The 25,439-nt window shown below is 44.2% G+C and overlaps 1 long non-coding RNA gene across 1 annotated transcript; it reads right to left on the bottom strand.

Annotated features, from left to right (window-relative positions):
- Positions 1–4,474: 4,474 nt before the first annotated feature.
- Positions 4,475–25,155, bottom strand: LOC310669003. Its single transcript, XR_014506959.1, has 3 exons — positions 24,601–25,155; positions 8,520–8,649; positions 4,475–4,602 (listed from the first exon to the last, which is right to left on the bottom strand). It is a non-coding gene; the product is annotated as an uncharacterized lncRNA (long non-coding RNA).
- Between the last annotated feature and the right edge of the window lie 284 nt (positions 25,156–25,439).

The raw sequence follows: 25,439 nt of genomic DNA, 5'->3' as shown, positions 1-25,439 counted from the left end.
TGTTTGTTGTTTTGTAATAAAGTCCTTATTTAAGTTTGGTTTTACATCGGTCCCATGGTGTCACAGTCTTCTGTCATCTGCCACCAGTGGAAAATCCCCCTCTAACAATAAGAACCAAAGGTAAGGAATTACTGGAGGCAGGGAACAATGGGAGTAGAAAGGGAAATGAGATACGAAGGTTAGCAAATGTGGCATCAGGTACTTTAAGCCCGGGGCTGTGCATATTTCCTTGGAAGAGAGCCTCTGAGGTCCAGATCTTGTTGTATTCACGAGCAAGTGGTAGCCAGGTGAGAGTGTAGAGCTCTCCATTCTGCATAAAAACAAGCACCCAACTGCTTCAATAAGGCCTGGATTAGCATCACACACATATGGCAATGTGTATCCGGCCTCTGTGCCAACTAAGGTCACATTCACACCATACATTTTAAATGCATGGCTTCTCCTAAGAATCCTGGGAACTGAAGTCTGTTAAGGGTGCTGGGAATTGTAGCTCTGTAAGGGATAAAGTAGAATTCCTGAAGGTCATAATCTTTAAATGTGTAGTTGGATGTGACCTTTGCGTACGGAAGGCTTCTTATGCATGCAGATTTACTGTGCCAGATGGGTGCGGCTGTGGGCTCCTCTGTTTTTTCTTGCTAGGGCAAGTGCTTTACTCTGCAAACCAGAATTCCCAGTGCCCTTGAATTGATCCCTGCAAGATGATGACTGTCAGGAGGCGACCAGAGTAATGATGGGCTTAATCTCAATTGAACATGGCTGTGCATAGGATTGCAAATGTAGATTTTTGGTTCAGATGGGATAACTGGGAATAAAGAGTTAAGCTACTGAATAAAGAGTTAAGCTACTGGCCGGCTTGCACCAAAACTGTTTATAAGACAACTGATCCTGACCACATACTGCAAGTTATAAAAGGCAGAACCTGTGACAGACAAGCTCAGGAAGCTCTCCAGCAATCCTTTCCCATTACATATGTTTTCTGTTTTCCAAGCATCACCTGAAATACAACCTGCCACACTGGCAGCCTGAAGTGAATTGAACCTGGTGTCTTTCCTTCATTCACCACTCAGGTGCTGTCTCTGGTGACAGATGGAATCAGATGGCCCAAGACATATGGGGCAAGTGCTTGGTCGATCACAAGAGATTTCACAGTGAAGATGCTATCCCAGCTTCATGCAGGTCATTTTATATACAGTAACAGCCTGCAGGGAAAAAACACACAAGCCCTAATATAGCACCAAGATGTGGCTATCTCCCTGCATGTTCTCCCCCTGGTCCAAGATGTCCTCTAAATCAATGGCTTTTTACTCTGAGGATGGGGAGTCAGCACCCTGGGTCAGGACAAAACATGATGGTCTGCCTGAAGTTAGTCACTGAAGGGAACACAAAACATATTGTGATGCTCACAAAGGAAATTCAAGGTGAAGGAGGCTTTCAGGTAGGAAAACAAATGCAATCATGCAATTCCTAGAAAATAATACTTGCACATCCGTGTTAATGGGTGTGGACCTTTTGGGAGGGGTCACAGTGGTGGATTATTGGCTTTGTGTTCAGAAAGGCCCAGGTTTAATCTTCAGGTTCAATCTGCCTTGCATTCAGAGGTTGGACTGGAATGTCATCCATCCTGGAGAGGTGCTGCCAGTCAGTGTAGATAATACTGCGCTAGATGGGCCAGGGGTCTGACCTGGTGTAAGGCAGCTTCCTGTGTTCCTATTTAAATCAACACTTTCTTAAGAACCTTGAGGACTGGAAACTTAGCTTTGTTTTTAAGAAAAGCAGTGCAGGAAGCACATCAGGTTAAGGAATGAAGGAGGATTTCCTGTCTTCAGGCCAGAGGGTTGGTCCTTTACGGCTCTGAAATTCTTCACCAAGGAGTGAAATCTGGAGGAATTTATTTGGAGAAAGAGGCTGAAAAGGCCTCACAGTGTGCTTCCAAATTTTGCTGGAGCTAGCTGATTGCTTGGAGCTGTCTGTGGTCCTGTAACATCAGAGCAGCATTGCTTTGCTGCCTCCTCCTTGGGATCAGGCATTGGACCAGACCATAACAAGAGGGCCTTCTGTGTGATGGCCCCCTGCTTATAGAAGCCCCTCTCTTTGGAAATGTGCCTGCCCTCTCAACTGATGATCTTTTGTTGATGGTTTAAGACATATCTCGTCACATAGGGATTTTGGGGTGGAGGGTAGATTGTATAAGGGTTTAATAATGCCCACTACTGGCCTGTATTCATTTTTTATACTGAGATTTTAACTATTTGTTATGTATGTTATATTGTGGTTGTGCATCACCCTGGAATCTTGAGGAATGAAGGACATTTTATTCTAAAAATAAAATAACTAAAATAACTAAATGGAACAAATCTTTGGCCACGATAAAAGGAAAGTGTACTTTCTGACTTGAACATATCCAGAAGGCACAACCTTTTGCTCTCTCCCTTTCTAATGCTTTGCTCCCCGAAACTAATTGCTCCCTTCAAAGAGCAATTATTTGCTTTTAAACTCCAGCCATGCATGATTATGGGGAGGAACATTCCATGCCCAAGTGACAGATTCTATTTGCCAAATGGAAACTGCTGTCCCGGCAGTTGATAAATTAAAGGATCAGAAGCAAATAGCCAAGCCAAGGTTTATAAATTACACACCCACCATGCACATACAGAGACACCCCACAACCCTCACTCACTTTTGTCTTCTGCTACTTGTACTGCGAGGCATATAGCATGTGGAAAAGAGGTCAGCTAAAGAACTCAACCCTCAGTGGTTCAGCAATGTTCTGCCCTGAGGGCTATCAATGCCAAAATAAATTTTAGAGGTAAGACTAGAGAGGGATGACAGTACAGCGGTAGTGTGCATGGAAAAGCCTTCAGGTTCAATCCCTGGCAGGGCCAACCCCTACCATTGGGCAGAGTGGGGCATCTCCCTTAGGCAGGAAGGAACTAACCTTCTGACCTTGGGTGGAGGACACTATCCTATCACCAAACAGGGTTGATATAGGATTCAGCTGCCAAACTGGTTGTATCCTGCACATGGAATAACAGGAGGCACCATCTTATCCTTTACCTCAGGCAGCAAGATGTCCTGGGCCAGTCCTGATCTCTGGCAATTTAAAAGTAGCCAGGGATGGGCAAGATTATTTTTATCCCTGAGCTCCTAGAGATATGTACCCAAACAGATTGCACATATTGGGTTACAAAAGAAGCCCCAATTGCCCTATACCACATAGTTTCATAGGTTTTACAGCCCTTCTCAGCTTCAGGCGGTGGTGAGATTTGGGGCAGAGGAGATTTGGCAGTACAGCATACTAGTGCATATCTTCTTTTTTAAAAAAAGCACTGGTTATTTGTATCAGTTATTCCAAATGATTAACCACTGTGGACAGTTCATCTGATTTCCCTTCACTTGTTGCAATTCACGTGCCATTGAAAAAGTTTCACATACACTGATACCTAGATATTTAAATCCTCAGTGGAGGTCCCCAATGGAAGTCATTTTGGACATCTGAAAAATAGGTTTACAACTGACATACATTTTTATTCGTATGGGGATTTCTTTCCACTTGAAACTGAGATTAAATCAAAAGGATTAAAATATTACTACTACTACAGCTATGATTACAATGATGAAGTTGGTGAGAATCCCATTGAGGGGCCTCCTGGGTTAATACCTGATAAAAGAAACCCCTAGATTCCCCAGAAGAGGAGGTGAAGCTGCCTCAAATTCTTTAGGGCACTGGCAACAAAGGCTTCCTCTGTTCTAATCTTAGTCTCAGAACCCATTCACCTTACTATTTTTATGGCATTTACAGGATGCCCAAGAACAACAATTCATTCCCCCAAGAAGTAGTGATAGCCACCAACTTCGGTGGCTTGAAAAGAGTATATGACAAATTCACGGGGGGCCAGGCAATAATAGTCTTGTGACTACTTGCTATGTTCTGTCCCCACCACCAAAGCCAGTTATGCCTCTGAATACAAGTTGCTGATAACTTCAGGAAGGGAGAGAACAGGTAGACAGCTCCTCCCTGTGGGCTTCCCGTAGGTATCTGGTGGGCTACTGTGAGCACAAGATGATGGACTTGATGGTCTTTGGTCTGATTCAGCAGGCATCTCCTTAAGTTCTTAACAGTTCTATGGGCTTCTTATGCACAATGTCTCCTCGGGAATTCTATAATGCTTCCTAAAAGAAGTGTGCGTTCTCATCTAAGGAATGCTTTCTGCTGCGGAAGTGACTTGCCTTGTAATTTCAAAAAAGAAAAAGAAAAGGTAAAAAATACTGCTGACCTTTGGTCTGCCCTGTTCTGACTCCCTCTGTCTGATACAGTCATGTTAGTGAGCCTGCTGGAACTTGATTCGTTAAGAGAAGGATGGCGGATCAGTATCAGCAACATTCATCATTGCCTGGGAGCAACTTGAAAAGGGCAGAGAGGAGTTGACACGCCACTGGGAACATCCTTGTTACAGCTCAATTTTGGTGCAGCTTGCACAGAAGGGAATAGACTGCTCAGATGCACAGAGGAGAGGGAAGCAGAGCACTCCTTTTGGAACCGCTGATATTCTTCCACATATAGCAGCCAGTGCTTACCCTTTTCCAGGAGACCTGCTTGGTTATCTGTGATTAGAAAGAAAAAACCAAGTAACCCTACACTAAGACTGAGAGACAGGATTCTGTGACATGTATAAATAATGCACATTTGCTTGTTTTCTCCTCTTTTCCAATCTTCCTTTCCTTTTCCTCTGCATCTTTTAGTCTGGTTTTGCTAGTCATGGCAGGCGGCAGGAGCGGTGGGGTCTACAGCCAGAGAACCATAGTTCCCTGGACGCAGCAACCCCATGTGGGCTGGTGTAGTGTATGGATGGGGAACCTCTGGGCAAGAGGTCAAACGCAGCTCTCTGACTGTTTCTAGATGTTGTTGAACTACAACTTCCATCATTCCTGGCCATTGGCTGTGTTCGTGGGGGCTGATAGGATTGGTAGCTCAGCAACATCGGAAGGGCCAAAAGTGGGGGCTGATAGGATTGGTAGCTCAGCAACATCGGAAGGGCCAAAAGTTCCCCACAACTGATATAGACAAGCTAGATGGTGGATCTGACTCAGCTCCCTATGTTGCTCTAATTTTTCAGAATACAGTGGTACCTTGGGTTAAGTACTTAATTTGTTCCAGAGGTCTGTTCTTAACCTGAAACTATTCTTAACCTGAAGCACCACTTTAGCTAATGGGGCCTCCTGCTGATGCTGCGCCGCTGAAGCAAAGTTCTTAACCTGAAGCACTATTTCCAGGTTAGCGAAGTCTGTAACCTGAAGCATCTGTAACCTGAGGCACCACTGTAACTATTGTGGCTTAGACTTTAGCATCAAAAAGGCATCAAGATAAAATTCAACTGGATCCATCTTTTTCCTTTTTTGGAAAGAAAAACAGAGCCATTGTGGTGGTATGGTTAGAGCTAAGATTGGAACACCAGAGACCTGGATTCAAATCCCCTCAGCTGTGAAACTTACTGGATAACCTTTGGGTAGTCACCACCTGCCATCCATACCTATTTCACAGGATTGTTAATTAATAATAAGAATTTTATTATTCATAGCCCATCCATCTGGCTAGGTTGCTGCAGCCACTCTGGGTGGCTTCCAACACATATAAAAACATCAAACATTAAAAACTTCCTGATACAGGGCTGCCTTCAGACGTCTTCTACAAGTTATATAGTTATTTATCTCCCTGACATCTGAAGAGAGGGTATTCCATAAGAGAGTGCCACTACCAAAAACGCCCTCTGCTTGGTTCCCTGTAACCTCACTTCTTGCAGCGAGGGAACTATGAGCTGGACCTCAGTGTCAGGTGTGAATGATGGGGGGGGGGGTAGAGACACTCCTTCAGGTATACAGGGCCAAAGCCATTTAGGGCTTTAAAGTTCAGCCCTAACACTTTGAATTGTGCTTGGAAATGTACTGGGAGCCAATGTAGGTCTTTAAGGACCAGTGTCTTGGTGGCCACTCCTAGTCACCAGTCTAGCTGCCGCATTTTGGATTAACTGCAGTTTCTGGGTCACTTTCAAAGGCAGCCCCATGTAGAGCCCATTGCAGTAGTCCAAGCGGGAGATAACTAGAGCATGCACCACTCTGGCGAGACAGTCTGCGGGCAGGTAGGGTCTCAGCCTGCGTACCAGATGGAGCTGGTAGGCAGCTGCCCTGGACACAGAACTGACCTGCACCTCCATGGACAACTGTGAGTCCAAAATGACTCCCAGGCTGCACACCTGGTCCTTCAGGGGCACAGTTACCCCATTTAGGACCAGGGAGTCCTCCACAACTACCCACCGCCTATCGCCCCAATACAGTACTTGTTGTGAGGATGAATCCACCATATATATCACCTTGAGTTTTTTAGAGGCAAGGTAGGAAATACATGAGAGAGGCAGAATGAAGGCAAAATGCATAGCAGAAAGGAAAGTGGATACTACAGCCTTGCAACAAAAGGACTAATGCCAAATTAATATCTCTGTGCGATGGCTTCAAAGGTAGCCAATAGACTAGACAGGTTTGATTCCATGCCCTCAGTTCTAATTTACCAGAGACTTATACAAACAACAGGAGTTTTTTTCATGATGCCTCCTACCCTCTGGAACAGCCTCCTTTTGGAGATTAGGTGGCACTGCTGGTTGTTGTCTTTCACCATCAATTAAAGACTTGCCTTTTTGCCCAGGTGCCCCCAAGAGAGAGCAATATTTGCTTAAGAGAGAGCTGTCATTTGCAAAAAGCAATGGCAAGAACGCGAGGTTAATATAGATCTAAAAAATCTACACCACTTGTGAAGGGAGATGACACATTCTAATAAGATTCTGAAATCCCAGTCTTATAAATATTAATAAGGCAAAGGGCTTTTCAACACATTCCAATTTTGTTGTTATCATTATGAAGTTTCATTCATATAAACTGTCTTGCAGGTTTGTTCCTCTGTCTTGCTTGTAGGAGAAACAGACACAGAGTGAAATTTGGAGTCATGCCTCCTACCCTCTTGTCTATCAACCCTCTTGTGCCCATTGTGTGTCTGATTAAAAAAAAGAAAGGTATTGCAGCTCACTTTCACTGTCTGGATGATGCCAATCAGGCTAAAAGCTTGCAGCTATCTCAAGCAAGTGTGCTACTGAACCTCTGACAACTGCAGCCCACTCTCCCCTCCCTTCTCCTCCCCTACCACCCACCCCAAAAAACAATGCCTAGCTTTTAGAAATGCATAAGGCTGCAGAGTGCCACCACATTTTGCAGGTGGGATTTACTTGCAAAACAGCAAATCAGGCTACACTTTGAAGCAGTAGTGTGTAGTCAGTGGACTAGGGGTTTTAGGCTAGGTCCCTAAATGTTCCCCAAAGCCCCGGAAGCTTCTGCCCAGCTTAGGGTCTGATGGGGTCCAAGAGCCATCTCATCATCCCAAAGCCCACCCAGCTTGGGTAAGGAGGAAGCAGGGCTCCAGCATCTTGTCCGAGAACTGGCTGCTCCTCCCCAAAGCCTGGGAAGCTTCTGCCTGGCTTAGGGAGATGGTGGTGTGATGCTCAAGTGTGTGACATTGCCTTCCTAAGTGCCCTTGCAAGCTGGTGCCTTAACTGTTCCCCTTTGAAAATTTTTCCTGCATGCCACTGCTTCTAAGGTTTATTGGGGCGCTTTCACAACAATCTCAATTCCCCCCCGCCCCCGACTTTTTAAAGAAAGTGATGGGGGAAATATACTGGAAAGAACAAAGAACAATTGCTTGATGCAGCATTGTACAAACTCCTCACAAAAAAGCCAGAATGAATGCTTGATAAAAAGTGGGCACTGTGTAACCTCCCTGCAAACTTTGCACAAACAGATCAGGATGAATGCTCAATAAAAAGGCCATCCAGAAGTGATTGAGGGATAAGAACAGTAGCTTTTTGCAGGCCTGTTCAGAGGGACGGGCAGCCTGCTAAACTTGCCCTGGGCCTTGGAGGGCTAAGCTGGCTGGGTGGCCCTGCCACGGACTGGCTGATTTATTGTTTATGTTTATAACTTTATTCTAACAAGACTCCCACCCCGAGCCTCAGACAAGCTCTGCATGGGCCTACCTTTTCACATAGTACCTAGTGAACTTATGTGCAATACATGGTGATGACTGCTAGCTAAGATGGCTTTCAAAAATGACTGGACAAATGTATAGAGGATAGGCACGAGAAAAGGGAAGCAGAGCGGAGACGTGTGGCTCGGGTGCACTGCAGGCCCTGCAGTGAGTGCCACCCGGCATTTTGTCACCCCCCTCAGTGGTGACACTCGGGGTGGCCCGCCCCACCGCCCCCTTTCTCTACCCTTGTGCCGAGGGACCAGCTCCATTGGGCTCTTCTCTCAACTTTGTTTTAAGCTAGCAGCAGCCATTCCATCCAGCTGCAGCAGAGTGAGAGGTAGTAGGCAAGTCCATGCCATCAGTTCTGTCAAGATACCAGCTCCAATGGGCTCCTTCCAGCAGGCACTCCATCACACTGCAGCAGAGGGAAAGATGAGAGAAAGCGGTTGCTCACCTGTGGATTGGATAGAAGTATATCATTTTTGTGTGTGCCAGGTGAGCATCTCTAGAGAGCACATTCCATAATTTGGGAAGCATGACCTGGGAAAGCATTATATCTTCATGGCTGAAATCTCATGTTGCATCTGAAAAAAATCAGCAAATGAATGTAATGGGTTAAACACTTTGGTGTACTTAAAATCCTTTCAAAAATACTGATAATGTGCTTGTTCTTTTTTAAATAGGAACTTGTCTGGAGCAGAACACACAATAAAATATGCATTCTCTGCTACTAGAGGCTGGCAGGTTGCTAAAATGGATTTCTTATTAGACTATGACTTCATGGTAGATAGCAAGGACACTCTATTCCTGCTCTCAGTGTATTTACTTGTGAAGATTCCTAGAGAGATGAATTGCATTGGTTCAGGAGTACTTACACAGAAATGGGGTGGGGATGGGGTGGGGTGGGGAAGAAGGATTCCTTGAACTGCTTTCAGCAAATTCAAATATTGCATTTCTTCTGCTATCCTAAATAAGAGCAGACACATCCTTTGTAATTATGTATAAAAAGAGAGCGTGGCTCGATGACTCTCCTTTATGAAAGAATAATGGAATATTACTTACAGATTTGTCCTTGATCACAAATTGTTTTCAATGGCAATTGGCAGAAAAATAGAATGTCCTTGCTTTGGAGGCCACTGAGAGAAGATTCTTGAACAATATTGCTAATGCTCCCCCAAAGTTGTCTTCCCAATAGCTACACTACACCAGGGGTTGCCAGTCTTTCTTGGTCTTGAGTGATTTGTTGTGGGCACCATCATCTCCTGGTCAGTCTTCCCAATAGCTACACTACACCAGGGGTTGCCAGTCTTTCTTGGTCTTGAGTGATTTGTTGTGGGCACCATCATCTCCTGGTCAGTTTTCTACCCTGGACATAAAAGTGAGTGTGTGCACTAGGGATGGGTTTTGTTTTTTTTTTGCATTATAATGAGGAGCCACCTCCTTTGTACAAACTGAAACATGGTTAATGTTCAAGAAGTGTGCTTCTCCAAATTTTGCAGTGCAGTTCCCCAAGGAAATATGTGCAAGAACGCCTACAAGTGTGCACAAATATGCACGTTTTCACAAAAATATACCAAAAATAGCACATTTCATTGGGGGAAAATTGCTTGCAGAAATGTGTGTACCAATCAAAGTTGCACTGGAATGTGTTCATTAGGAGAAATTCACATTAAAATGCCGACAGATATGCTCTATAAAGTTACAGTTTTTGACCAACATTGCTCAGGAAGATCGGATGGAAAATTAGCTGCTTTGATCCAGTCGCTGCTGGCCTTCTTATTTCTGCATGACCTACATACATGCTTCTGCATCACCTCACCCACCATCTGGATACACAAACAGTCCTCTTGGCAGCAGCAGGTTATGAGTACAGAGGAATGGGCACCACCATCGCAATGGCAGAGCTCTTTCTTACCTGGATAGTTCATTCACATATGTTGGGGTATTGATCCTTACTTACGGATTTGCCACTTTTTAAGAAACAGTTTTGCAACAGATAGAAGTGCAATAAGTGAAACCTTGGCTTTGCTTCACTACTGTTGTGAGTTTGGTACCTGATTGCTGTAAATGAATATGGGGTTTGATTTTTTGTTGGGTGTGTGGAGTGTTAATGGGACAGAATGACTGGATAATGATTCTGAATGGTCCATGGCCACCCTGTGTCAGTCACAACTTTAGTTAGTGATATGACATGTTAACGGTTCAGGGAAATATCTCTAAATGGGAACCAAAGGGAGTTGGATAATGTGACTTGAATGGAGAAACAGGAAACACATTGGCCTCCCTTCCAGGTATTGGCTAGCATGCATTGGTGCACACATACCAAGTGCCTGTGAGAATAAGAAAGGAGATCACCATTAGATGTCATGGGGAACCCTCTCCATGTATCCAAGATTTGTACAGGCACAGAAGCTTCTTGTGCAGAGATATTTCTGTTTTGTTTATCAACTTGGTGAAGTGTTATGGACACTGATGCTGTTATCCACTCTTTTAATACTGAGCTCATTGATCCTGTGTCAACAGGGCAAGGTGTTAAAACAGGCCTGGTGAGAAACAAGGAATACCAAGGTGTTTTTTTTAAAAAAAATATTGTTTTTAAAAAGTCTATAGGGACCTGACCACTCTGGAAATAGCTCAGTGAGAGATGAGTATGCACCATTTGAGTGGCAGTTGGAAAATGAAAATGGGAAAGGTGTGTGTGTGTGTGTGTGTGAGAGAGAGAGAGAGAGAGAGAGAGGTCCGCTTGAACTCCTTATAGTTTACAATAGCTTATCTGTTGTTTTCCTGAATTTTTGATCTGCTACTAGTTATTACAGTTTACATTTGTTATCTGTTTGTTTATTTTATAGCATTTTAAAGCACTTTTTCCAAATATCTAAGTAAAAGCAATAAACACTGTTGGTAAAACCAAGATACAAACTAAAATCAGTGGAACAGTAGTATGAAAGCACATGAAAAAATAATAATCAAGAATTCAGACAAAGGAAGACAGATTCTGATCTTATGGGTCAGAAAAAGCCTGGGCAAAAAGATATGCCAAAAAGGGAAAACATAATAAATTATATATCATTTGTGGACTGAAAGCAGCAACAATGGCAAATACCAGTCATAATCACTGTATTGATTTCTGCTCTAGAAAGGGGATGAATAAGCAGACACTGGCAATTTCCACTCCAGGTTTCTTTTTCTTTGGAATTCTCTAATATCTGTGGGATACATGGTACCATTTTGTTGCAGATCCCACTTTTATAGGTAATAACAGGAAACACAATTCTGGGGCATTCATCCATGAAAAATTTTTGCTACCTTGACAAGATGTACAGCTTTGCATTTAGCCGATGGTGGAAATGTGACAGCAATGTGAACATCTGCTGGAGGAAGGGAAACATCTGGTGGTGAGAGAGAAGTGGAAAGAAAGGATGAGAACAGAATATTTTCCCTTTTTTCCCCTGGACCACCTGATTTTTTCTGTAGCAAGGTTTGCTAATAATTGCTGTGGTTCTTAATGCTTCGTGTTTTGTGCTGGAGGCAAGGTGGGAGGAGGGAGAAGAGATCACTTTTTGGTTGTTGCTGTCACCACAAAGCAATGTCCCATTTTGTGTAGAAGTTGGCAGCCCCTGCTGCTTTCTGGCACCTGATCTAGACAGATGCAGGAAAGGTGAGGCAGGGTTCAGCCACTGTAGATAAGGGCAGCAATGAGCTCAAGCAGGGTGGAATGATGATCTTGCTGCCTGACTGGCAAAGGCAGGAACTGGCTGTCAAACTGAGCAGCTTGACAGGTGCTCGGTGTAGTCTCCTCCAGAAGCAATTGCCTGGAGGTTTGTGAATAGCTAAGATGCTGTGCTGTGCTTTCCCCCCGTTGTTGGACATTTGGATTAGCAACACTAGAGGAAAGAGGTGCTGTTCATTATTTTCTGCTTTGAATAAACTATATTGCAGTCTCTTTTAGTGAATAGGACACAACGCAGGAAGCAGACTGACACTGAGTCACACTCTTGGTTTGTCTAGCTCAGTAATGCCTATGCCATCAGCCCTAAACACTGACTATGCTGGGTGGGTATGATGGGAGCTATAGTCCAACAACATCTGGAGGGGAACCACGTTCACTATCTCTGGACTACATTGATAGGCACTTGTACTTCAGTGGCAGAACATTCACTTTGCAAGTATGAGATCCCAGGTTCAATCCCTGGTTCCTCCAGGCAGGGCTAGGAAAGACTGCCTGAAACCCTGGAAAGTTGCGACCAGTCAGCAGAATACTATGCTAAATGGGCCAGTGGTATGACTCAGTATAAGGCTTCCCATGTTTCCACATTGACCCTCGGACAGTCCATCTCTCTCTCTCTCTCTCTCTCTCTCTCTCTCTCTCTCTCTTTCTCTTTCTCTCTCTCTCTCTCCATCAACCTTGGTGGCTGTGGTGCTATAAATACGATTCATATTACATGCCCAGTTGCAGTGTTGCCCACCACCCTGGCAACACACAGCTTCCACTTTCTTGACTCAATGATCTGACCTTTTTTCTTATTTGTTCTTCCACTGACTACAGTGAGGGAGGAAGGCATCACCGGCTTTTATGCCTTGCTGGCTGCCTGAACAGACGGGCAGTCAATGCCCTTTCAGCTAGTGAGGCCCCTCAATGTCAAATTTGAAATGAGAAAGAAATGAAAAAATTGCTTCTTTCCCATTTTCTTCCTCAAAGACTATCTATCTATCTATCTATCTATCTATCTATCTATCTATCTATTGGGGTTGGATCTAAGAACTGCTTTGCATGCAAAAGGTCCCAGGTTCAATCCCCAGCATCTCTAGGTAGGGCTGAGAAAGAGTCTTTGCCTGAAACCCTGGAGAACCTCTCCCAGTTCAGTAGGCAATATTGAACCAAGGATTTGCCATGGTAGAAGACAGTGGCAATGTGTTTGTTAGTGAAGCACTAGTAATGTAATGTACTACTGGGGAAAAAACATTCCATCTGGAAAGGTCATAAATGCCTGCCTGATTGTCATATTTGGGATTGTGAATGAATTAGCACCAGGCCTAATTGACCAGTGACCTTGATTTCTGAGGTTGTGTGTGCATAGGAATGCCCTTCCTCTGCAGCTTCAGTCGGGCTTGCTTGGTTGCTAATTAGGTTTAAAGTGAAAATTGCAGTAATGCCTGCTACAAACCGTTTTGCTAAAGGGTTGTAAATGCAGGCTTAAAGAAGGACCAGGGAGATAAAATGAAATATTGTACACAGGCCCTTAATTTGGGCTAACCAAATGATTGTGGGTGGTAAAACTTCTCATCCCTTTAATGCAGTCCCCCTGGAACTTATTGTCAAAGCAAATAGATCAATCCAGCGGTGCATCGATACTGCTCAAATATTTTGAAAAACTTGACATCCTGAATTACCCCTTGGGATGCCAGAGTGCTATTACCCTGAGAAATTGAGCCACAGAGGCATTCTTCAATTAGAAGCTAGTGTCAGAGGAGGAGTACTGGGGGTGTGATGTGCTGAGAGGAGAATTGGAAAAGCTTAGGGAAGTAAACAACTACCTGGGAGCATATTGCAGGCCCAGGATATTGGAAAAATATGCTGGGAAGAAAGGCAGCAGAGAGATAAAGCATTTAAGGTGTTAAGAACACAAGAAGAGCCCTGCTGCATCAGGCAAAAGGCTCATCTAGCCCACCATCCTAGTCTCACAGTGGGCAACCATATGCAAGCAGCACTTGAGTGCAACTTGAGATTCGTAAGAACTGGTATTCAGAGGCACACTGCCTCCAACACTGTAGGTAGAACATAGCCCTTTGTGGTTATTAGCTATCAAAGATCATGTCCTCCATAGTACTGGATGAGTGCTCATTTGGAACATCTAAGGCCATGTACCAATGGTCCCTCTAGTTCAGATCTACAGACCTTTGGGAGATGATATTTCCAAACGTAAGCATAGTTAGCCTACAACGTATGTGCATTTAACTTGTGCACATTCAGCCTTACATGCATGACAAAAAAGGGGGGGAATGGGGTTCTAGGAAAAATGACTTTGACAACCCCATCTGCCATGGAACTCAATGGGTTTTGACTATACCTGATTTTGGCTTTAGGCAAAATCCCTGGAACATAACTCCAGTGTAAGTTGCAGGCTTACTATATACCCCTTAGCATCTTGACACCTCTAATGTTTTCTCTCTGAGAGTAATTGCACTAAGCATAGGATTCTGCAGCGTGGAAGTTGACAATGGTGGATGCTGGCTGTCCTCCCTTGTTGCAATTAGGCATACCCTCATTGCCTGTGAAAAGCTGTTGTTGTTTAGTCGTTCAGTCGTGTCCGACTCTTCGTGACCCCATGGACCAGAGCACGCCAGGCACTCCTGTCTTCCACTGCAACCCGCAGTTTGGTCAGGTTCATGTTTGTAGCTTCGATAACACTGTCTAACCATCTCATCCTCTGTCGTCCCCTTCTCCTTGTGCCCTCCATCTTTCCCAGCATCAAGGTCTTTTCCAAGGAGTCTTCTCTTCTCATGAGGTGGCCAAAGTATTGGAGCCTCAGCTTCAGGATCTGTCCTTCCAGTGAGCACTCAGGGCTGATTTCCTTAAGAATGGATGCGTTTGATCTTCTTGCAGTCCATGGGACTCTCAAGAGTCTCCTCCAGCACCAGAATTCAAAAGCGTCAATTCTTCGGCGATCAGCCTTCTTTATGGTCCAGCTCTCACTTCCATACATCACTACTGGGAAAACCATAGCTTTTACTATACGGACCTTTGTTGGCAAGGTGATGTCTCTACTTTTTAAAATGCTGTCTAGGTTTGTCATTGCTTTCCTCCCAAGAAGCAGGCGTCTCTTAATTTCGTGGCTGCTGTCACCATCTGCAGTGATCATGGAGCCCAAGAAAGTAAAATCTCTCACTGCCTCCATTTCCTCCCCTTCTATTTGCCAGGAGGTGATGGGACCAGTGGCCATGATCTTCGTTTTTTTGATGTTGAGCTTCAGACCATATTTTGCGCTCTCCTCTTTCACCCTCAATAAAAGGTCTTTTAATTCCTCCTCACTTTCTGCCATCAAGGTTGTGTCATCAGCATATCTGAGGTTGTTGATATTTCTTCCAGCAATCTTAATTCCGGCTAGGGATTCATCCAGCCCAGCCTTTCGCATGATGAATTCTGCATATAAGTTAAATAAGCAGGGAGACAAAATACAGCCTTGTCGTACTCCTTTCCCAATTTTGAACCAATCAGTTGTTCCATATCCAGTTCTAACTGTAGCTTCTTGTCCCACATAGAGATTTCTCAGGAGACAGATGAGGTGATCAGGCACTCCCATTTCTTTAAGAACTTGCCATAGTTTGCTGTGGTCGACACAGTCAAAGGCTTTTGCATAGTCAATGAAGCAGAAGTAGATGTCTTTCTGGAACTCTCTAGCTTTCTCCATAATCCAGCGCATGTTTGCAATTTGGTCTCTGGTTCCTCTGCCTCTTCTAAATCCAGCTTGCACTTCTGGGAGTTCTCGGTCCACATACTGCTTGAGCCTTCCTTGAAGAATTTTAAGCATAACCTTGCTAGCGTGTGAAATGAGTGCAATTGTGCGGTAGTTGGAGCATTCTTTAGCACTGCCCTTCTTTGGGATTGGGATGTAGACTGACCTTCTCCAATCCTCTGGCCACTGCTGAGTTTTCCAAACTTGCTGGCATATTGAGTGTAGCACCTTAACAGCATCATCTTTTAAAATTTTAAATAGTTCAGCTGGAATACCATCACTTCCACTGGCCTTGTTATTTGCAATGCTTTCTAAGGCCCATTTGACTTCACTCTCCAGGATGTCTGGCTCAAGGTCAGCAACCACACTACCTGGGGTGTACGAGGCATCCATATCTTTCTGGTATAATTCCTCTGTGTATTCTTGCCACCTGTTCTTGATGTCTTCTGCTTCTGTTAGGTCCTTACCACTTTTGTCCTTTATTATGGTAATCTTTGAACGAAATGTTCCTTTCATATCTCCAATTTTCTTGAACAGATCTCTGGTTCTTCCCATTCTGTTGTTTTCCTCTATTTCTTTGCATTGCTCATTTAGGAAGGCCTTCTTATCTCTCCTTGCTATTTTTTGGAATTCTGCATTCAATTTCCTGTATCTTTCTCTATCTCCCTCGCATTTTGCTTGCCTTCTCTCCCCCGCTATTTGTAAGGCCTCATTGGACAGCCACTTTGCTTTCTTGCATTTCCTTTTCATTGGGATGGTTTTCGTTGCTGCCTCCTGTATAATGTTGCGAGCCTCCACCCATAACTCTTCAGGCACTCTGTCCACCAAATCTAAATCCTTAAACCTGTTCCTCACTTCCACTGTGTATTCATAAGGGATTTGACTTAGATTGTATCTTACTGGCCCAGTGGTTTTTCCTACTTTCTTCAGTTTAAGCTTGAATTTTGCTATAAGAAGCTGATGATCTGAGCCACAGTCAGCTCCAGGTCTTGTTTTTGCTGACTGTATAGAGCTTCTCCATCTTTGGCTGCAGAGAATATAATCAATCTGATTTCGATGCTGCCCATCTGGTGATGTCCATGTGTAGAGTCGTCTCTTGTGTTGTTGGAAAAGAGTGTTTGTGATGACCAGCTTGTTCTCTTGACAGAACTCTATTAGCCTTTGCCCTGCTTCGTTTTGAATTCCAAGACCAAATTTGCCAGTTGTTCCTTTTATCTCTTGATTCCCTACTTTAGCATTCCAATCCCCTATAATGAAAAGAACATCCTTCTTTGGTGTCACTTCTATAAGGTGTTGTAAGTCTTCATAGAATTGGTAAATTTCAGATTCTTCAGCACCAGTAGTTGGTGCATAAACTTGGATTATTGTTATGTTAAAAGGTCTGCCTTGGATTCGTATCGAGATCATTCTATCATTTTTGAGATTGCATCCCAGTACAGCTTTCGCCACTCTTTTGTTGACCATGAGGGCCACTCCATTTCTTTTGCGGGTTTCTTGCCCACAGTAGTAGATATGATGGTCATCCGAACTGAATTCGCCCATTCCCGTCCATTTTAGTTCACTGATGCCCAGGATGTCAATATTTATTCTTGCCATCTCATTTTTGACCACATCCAACTTACCAAGGTTCATGGTTCTTACATTCCAGGTTCCTATGCAAAATTTTTCTTTACAGCATTGGACTTTCCTTTCGCTTCCATGCATATCCGCAACTGAGCGTCCTTTCGGCTTTGGCCCAGCCGCTTCATCAGCTCTGGATCTACTTGTACTTGTCCTCCGCTCTTCCCCAGTAGCATGTTGGACGCCTTCCGACCTGAGGGGCTCATCTTCCAGCGTCATATCTTTTATATGCCTGTTGTCTTTGTCCATGGAGTTTTCTTGGCAGGGATACTGGAGTGGCTTGCCGGTTCCTGCTCCAGGTGGATCACATTTGGTCCAAACTCTCCACTATGACCTGTTCATCTTGGGTGCCCTGCTCGGCATAGTTCATAGCTTCTCTGAGTTCTTCAAGCCCCTTCGCCACGGCAAGGCAGTGATCCGTGAAGGGGCTGTGAAAAGCTATGTAAAAGTAAAAGCTATGGTTTTCCCAGTAGTGATGTATGGAAGTGAGAGCTGGACCATAAAGAAGGCTGATCGCCGAAGAATTGACGCTTTTGAATTATGGTGCTGGAGGAGACTCTTGAGAGTCCCATGGACTGCAAGAAGATCAAACGCATCCATTCTTAAGGAAATCAGCCCTGAGTGCTCACTGGAAGGACAGATCGTGAAGCTGAGGCTCCAATACTTTGGCCACCTCATGAGAAGAGAAGACTCCCTGGAAAAGACCCTGATGTTGGGAAAGATGGAGGGCACAAGGAAAAGGGGACGACAGAGGATGAGATGGTTGGACAGTGTTCTTGAAGCTACCAGCATGAGTTTGACCAAACTGCGGGTGGCAGTGGAAGACAGGAGTGCCTGGCGTGCTCTGGTCCATGGGGTCACGAAGAGTCGGACACGACTGAACGACTAAACAACAACAACATTGCCTGTGAGGTGCAAGGACTCCAGACTCCAGTGCAAATGCCTTACTCGGCACCTGAGCATTTTTGAACATAAGAACACAAATAAGACAAGTTTGCTGGATCTGGCAAACAGCCCATCTAGCCCAGGATTCTGTTGTGACAGTGACCAAGCTGAGGGCTGTGAGAAACCCGCAAGAAAGACAAGAGCACTTTCCCTTCCTGCAGTTTCTAGCAACTGGTTACAACCATTTAACAAGCAGACCACAGATATCCTCTGTTAAATCTGGTAGAGTCTGCTGTCTTGTCTTAAAACTTAAAATAGAACCAACAGCTTCTGTATTTTCTCTGCCTTTCGTATACTTGTTTGCTGAATGTGGGAGGGGAATAGATTCCCAAAGCCACCAGTTTTGACTGCATCCTAATTTCATCTCATAAAAAAAAGAGAAAATCTGCTACACCGATTCCAGAAGCACCATGTAAAGATGCAGCTATTTCCTGGCTTTTCTTATAAGTGGAAGAAAATTAAGTTTCCTGTGATACAACATTGCTTATTGCGCTACGATTTATGAAGAGTTTTTGAGACTTGATATGCTCAGAGCAAGAGGTTGTATATTCCAACCCCAAGCTGTATTTTGTTTTGTAGTTAACTGTACTTGTAAGCATCTCTGACAGCTGAGACAGATTCATTTTATGTGTCCCAATTGCTTAGTTATGAGGCATCTTTTCCACTTTAGCTGTAAAAGCTGCTGAGATTTTATTTTTCACAAAGAAAGACTTGCAGTTGGGGTGGCAAAGCCTTGTTAACCAACTATGCAGCTCAGGACCAGGTTACTTGAGAGACTATCCCTTACAGTCTTGGTAGGACACTGTGTTCTTGTGGGAGAGTTTCTTTTTAACAACCCAAAAATAACAGAGGTCCACTCCACAGTAACTTGGAGCAGGATACCCCTGCTTTGTGGAGAAACATTTCTGGTGAGATATGATAGGCACCCACAATCTGCAGTTTCTGGAAACAATTGAGGGCATAAGTAAAGGTAAAGGTAAAGGGACCCCTGACCATTAGGTCCAGTCGTGGCCAACTCTGGGGTTGCGCTGCTCATCTCGCTTTATTTGCCCAGGGAGCCGGCGTATAGCTTCCGGGTCATGTGGCCAGCATGACTAAGCCACTTCTGGTGAACCAGAGCAGTGCATGGAAACGCCGTTTACCTTCCCGCCGGATCGGTACCTATTTATCTACTTGCACTTTGACATGCTTTCGAACTGCTAGGTTGGCAGGAGCAGGGACTAAGCAACAGGAGCTCACCCCTTCGCAGGGATTCGAACTGCCGACCTTCTGATCGGCAAGTCCTAGGCTCTGTGGTTTAACCCACAGCGCCACCCTTGTCCCTAATTGAGGGCATGTTTGTATCCAAAAGCCTTTTCAGCTGGATAAAAAGGTTTCTGCCTTAGATGCTCATTTTGTATTATTTAAAAACCTATCTTTAGTTAGGTTTTTTTTTTTGGGGGGGGGTACTGTTCTTCTAAAACTATTTTTTAGCTATGCATGGTACATTTTAAAATTGCCTGGCAACAAATGTAAAAGGAAATCCATTAATTAAATCAATATCATTCTGTGAAATAATACTACTTGGCATTGTGTAGCACGTTCAAGAGTTCAGAGTGCTTCACGTGTATAATTTAGTCTCATGAGAGCCAAGTCAGTAGTATCACCATATTACAGATGTGAGGACTGAGGCTGAGAGTGGCTTGCTTTGGGCAGCCTACTCAGTTCATGTCAGGATGTGAACTTGGGGCTTCCTGATTGATAGCACATTCTCTTACCCACTATGCTTCACCAGGAAAAGCACTAAGCCCTGACTATTAAAATTAATGGAGCTTAAAAGTGCTTGACCTTGTTTTTCCTATCTAAAATTCTTATATTCTGACAGCATTCATAATCTAGAAAACCGCTGGGTTTGGAGAATAGGCATTCACTTTTACAAGCATGATTAAGTTAGGAGAATTTGTTTGAGAAATCTGCCCATTTCAGCTCTACAACCACTAAGCCATTAAGGCTCCTTTTCGACTGACCCTCAGTTGTTGCGTCGGCGAATGCTACAGATATTAAAAGCAATTTATTTGAAGCTGAAATGTGTTTTCATGACAAGATCATGCATTTAAAGGCCTCCATTCTGTTCTTACAGACAGCGCACTGCATCTTCAACTTGTCGCTTGCAAAACAGTTATAATAAAAAAGCCATCTTATGCAACTTGGAGCTGAACGAGGCGGTGTTGCTATGATAGCAGACCATGATGTCTTTAAGAACAGAGCATTTCTGCTACCCTTCCTTGCTCTAAACACACAAAACAAAAGCCAGGATTATCATGTACAGTATTACACTGCTCCCTATAATGCAGTCAATCGTTCTCAACAATCCCATTTTGGATAACAGCACAGACAGTGCAGAGCTTGCTATGGTATGATTATGTTGCTAAAGTTCGAAAGACAAGGGCATAATGTGAAAATTAGACCTTCCCTAAGAGTTGCTTGCAGTGTTCCTGGTGCGCAAAAAAGCTGTAATTAAATGTCGTGTTGCATCAGGAAAGTGGCAGAGTTCCCTTGAACATTTAAGCGGTTAGGAAGTTTCTGTACCCTACATGCTTTATGTATATGGCTAGAAAAGGAGAACTAAAGGAGTGCCCTGTCCTCTGGCCATTTTGCCTGCTATTCTTTTGTGTTACAAAAATCACTATGGATGAAGGAAGGCAGCAATTTCTATTTTAACCCCTATTTTTCACAATCAGCGCTGTTTTCATTCTGCTGCAGTTTGATTTTCAACCAATATTCCCCTATTCAGCCTGCCTTCAGCTTGTAACATGCGTTACTTACATATTTACATAACACATATTCATTTCAATGTAAATAAAGCATCAAAACAATGTAAAAAAGGGCAAAAGTTTCATACAATCTGAAGAGAAACCAGCGTACTCACAACCGGCCCTTCTGTCTGTATGACAGTGAACTGGTTGGATGTTTACTTACTGCTGTCATTGCAAGATTCTGGAGAGACATGGTGGGAGCAGATATACAGTGGTACCTCAGGTTAAGAACTTAATTTGTTCTGGAGGTCCGTTCTTAACCTGAAACTGTTCTAAACCTGAGATACCACTTTAGCTAATGGGGCCTCCCGCTGCCGCCGCGCGATTTCTGTTCTCATCCTGAAGCAAAGTTCTTAACCCGAGGTACTATATCTGGGTTAGCGGAGTCTGTAACTTGAAGAGTCTGTAACCTGAAGCATATGTAACCTGAGGCACCACTATAGACTGTTGATATACAAAGATGCATCCAGTGAGGCCAGAGAGCAGGGCTATTGAGGGCCTAGTGAGTGGAATGTGGTCTGGTGAGAGTTCTGAGGGCCAAACTGAGGGGCCTGGAGGGCCACACGTCTTCTCATTTCTGATCCAACCAATCAGGTAACTTTAGGAGATGCATGGGATTGCTAATTGCTTAGCTCACATTTAAAACCCCCACAAAAAACAACAACAGAAGATTGATAAGGATAGGGACCCTTTTAGGGGGTGGAGTGGCTTTACCTGTCAGTATAGTTTTGATCTGGATCAGGCCTTCTTCCTTCATTGTAAAGAAAAGCTTGCATTGGCTCGAATGGGAACTTATCTTTTAATGTGAATTGCTAGCATAGAGGTATTGATAGGGCAATCCAGATCTGGACTGCAGCAGGAAAGCAAAGGCTTGCTTTTCCCTTTGTCCATGCCAGATTCCCAGTCTGGGTGAAAACTCCCCTCCCCTGTCCTCCTCCTTGCTGTTTATTGTTTTAAAAGCCATTAATGCAATGACTAATAGTGTGATTGACTCTCATCTAGTTTGGCCCTAAGAAGTGCACAGTTACAATGATCTGCGAAAGCTCCAGTGTACCTTTTGCTATTTCCTATAGCTCAAATGTGGCTAGTTAGGAGTCCTGCTCATACAGTGATTAAAAGAGCTTTTAATAACTTTAATCAAATGCTTTCCCACGAAATAGCCTAGTCGTGCACAAGCCTCAGCAGTAGAGAGGGACTTGCCCAGGAGATCTTTTTTTTGTCATCCTTTAATTAGCCCTGATAATGAGGCCTCGTTTTAGAGGAAATCTTAATTTAATAGCCTTGGTATTGAATGACCTTGTTGTGGGAAAAGGCATTTGTCTGTCTGCATGTGTTGAGGAAATGCAAATAATAAAGGTTGCTTTGGCCCGCTGCCAAGCAGCCATAACAAACTGAACGTCATCGCTTGAAATGTGCTTGCTTTGCAGGTCGTGCTGAAGAAGTCCCTTGCCTGGCTGGCAAAACGTGTTTCCTAACCACAGGAAGGATTTAGCCAGGGACAGAACAGTGAATACAGCATGCTATTTGAGCTGGTCAGTGTGGGGTAGAGCTTAAGAGTGTTGGGTTAGGACTCCAGAGACCAGGGTTCAAATCTCCACTCAGGCATGAAGCTTGCTGGGTAGAGAGGCACAAATACAAGATGGGTGACACCTGGCTTGAGAGCAGTACATGTGAAAAGGATCTAGGAGTCTTGGTTGACCACAAACTTGACATGAGCCAACAGTGTGACGCGGCAGCTAAAAAAGCCAATGCAATTCTGGGCTGCATCAATAGGAGTATAGCATCTAGATCAAGGGAAGTAATAGTGCCACTGTATTCTGCTCTGGTCAGACCTCACCTGGAGTACTGTGTCCAGTTCTGGGCACCACAGTTCAAGAAGGACACTGACAAACTGGAACGTGTCCAGAGGAGGGCAACCAAAATGGTCAAAGGCCTGGAAACGATGCCTTATGAGGAACGGCTAAGGAAGCTGGGCATGTTTAGCCTGGAGAAGAGGAGGTTAAGGGGTGATATGATAGCCATGTTCAAATATATAAAAGGATGTCACATAGAGGAGGGAGAAAGGTTGTTTTCTGCTGCTCCAGAGAAGCGGACACGGAGCAATGGATCCAAACTACAAGAAAGAAGATTCCACCTAAACAGTAGGAAGAACGTCCTGACAGTAAGAGCTGTTCGACAGTGGAATTTGCTGCCAAGGAGTGTGGTGGAGTCTCCTTCTTTGGAGGTCTTTAAGCAGAGGCTTGACAACCATATGTCAGGAGTGCTCTGATGGTGTTTCCTGCTTGGCAGGGGGTTGGACTCGATGGCCCTTGTGGTCTCTTCCAACTCTATGATTCTATGAGGCCATTCACTGTCTATTACTCTAACCTACCCCACAGGCTTGTTGTGAGGATAAAGTGGAGAGGAAGAGAATCCTGCATGTTGCCTTGGAAGAAAAGTGGGATATAAGTGCAGTAAGTACCGTATTTTTCACTCTATAAGACGCACCAGACCACAAGACACACCTAGTTTTTGGAGGAGGAAAACAAGAAAAAAAATATTCTGAATCTCAGAAGCCAGAACAGCAAGAGGGATCGCTGCGCAGTGAAAGCAGCGATCTCTCTTCCTGTTCTGGCTTCTGGGATAGCTGTGCAGCCTGCATTCGCTCCATAAGACGCACACACATTTCCCCTTACTTTTTAGGAGGGAAAAAGTGAGTCTTATAGAGCAAAAAATACGGTAAATAGCAAAAGCACTGAATATTAACTGTGGCTTTGTTTGCTTGAAGCTCAAAGCAAGTACTTATTTTACCCCAGGAAATAAACTGCCACAGGGGCTGGATTAAACTGACCAGCAGGCCAGATTAGGCCCCCAAAACAGACTTTGGACATGCCTGCTGTATGTTTTTGTTCTTACAAAGATATACTCCTTGCTGTCTGCCTATTGTCATGTTTCTCTGCCTGGCTGGGACAAAAAGAGCACCCCAGAGCCTTGGAACAAGCTGGGACCCAATGACTAGTACAAGGTATGGTACGGAATATTTAACTAGGGTTATGATGATGAAGCCATCTGAACAACTCATATGCTTCAATCATCCAGGAAATCTTAAAACTGATTGCACAATGCACTTAATGTCCAGAGTCCATTTTTGCGGCCTAATCCGGCCTGTTGGTCAGTTTAATCTGGTCCCTGTGGCAATTTATTTCCTGGGGTAAAAATATCACTAAAAAACCTCAACAACTTAAATCCTAGAAAAAGGCTAACAATTTTAGTCGGCCCTTTGATTGGCCCTTACAGCCCTTCACTTCATCAAATCTGGCCCTCTTTGAAAAAAGTTTGGACACCACTGAAGGGTTAAAGTCAAAGAGTTCAAGAGAAGCAGAGAAGGGGGTAATGGATACTGACCCCCCCCCCCGTTGCTTCCGTTGGAAAAGGGGCATGGTTTAAGTAGCCTGGTCACCCCACCCCTTTCCATTGTGCCCTGCCCCTTTCCCTGCAAGGGTTCAGGTGAGGGCAAATTGCCTTGGGGTGCAGCAAGCTTTGGGGGGGGGCTGGGGGAGGATGCAATGCCACTGGGATGATGGAGGGGGAGATAGCAGGCAGGGAAGCTGCTGGGCAGGTGGGGGAGGGAGACCCTCCCCCCCAAAAATGAAGGGAGGTGGATGTGCAGCTGAGGTCCCCTCCCATTTCGAGTATTCTGAATAGCAATATGGATACTATAAACACATGCAGAAATACATACATTTCCTAAATTTCAGTTGAGTTTCCTGCATTTCAGGGGATTTGATAAGCTGTTTCTTAATAGGTTTAATTGGGTTTGGTGCTTTCTCTCTGCAAGTCATTCCTTGAACAGCTTCCTGTGCAAAGATAAGGCTTGCTTTCATTGCTCTGCTCATTTCTACATTTGACTAGTGTTGTGTGGAGGGAAATTCAACCACTGGGCTGAAAAATATTCCCCTCCTGCCCTCTTGTGTTTGAAATTCTAGAATAAGAAACTGCCTCTTTCCCCTCAGCTGCTATGTCTGTTTGTGACATCACAGGAGACCATCCATAGACAGGGCTGGGGAAACTAGGCCTCAAGTGGGGGGGTGCATTTATAAATAAACAAAAGGTAACCTAGGAGCCCCCCCCCCTTGTGACACGTGTGGCATGTGGACTCCATGGCACCCTAAGATACCCTCCTTAGCACCCACCAAGGCCCCCTGACCCTCCCATTCTTAAAAAGTTTCCCCAAAATCTTTAATTTTTACAGTGCTGCAAGACAGTTTGTTTTGGCAGTTGGAGGATTGGTATTATTTATTTATTTTTCCCTTAGTGGGAAATAAACAAACTGGTTCCTTTGAATGAAGGTCTCTGGATCGTTTTTAAATAAAGTGATCTGGACAAAATGGGTCAAATTAGGAAAGCTTTTTATTATACACAATTCCAAGTGGGGTAATCCAAGATCAGGCACATCTTCTTCAGGAAAAACATATCTTATAAAGTTGCTTCATTGGCCACAAGTACCTCCTTCCACACCCACAAGAAGGGGCATGCCAGTTTACAGAAGTATTACTTATACCTCATTAACATTTTACCATT

Source organism: Podarcis tiliguerta (assembly GCF_965153285.1).
Source record: "Podarcis tiliguerta genome assembly, chromosome: Z".
Taxonomy (NCBI): Eukaryota; Metazoa; Chordata; class Lepidosauria; order Squamata; family Lacertidae; genus Podarcis; species Podarcis tiliguerta.
This window is presented reverse-complemented; position numbering and strand designations above follow the sequence as displayed.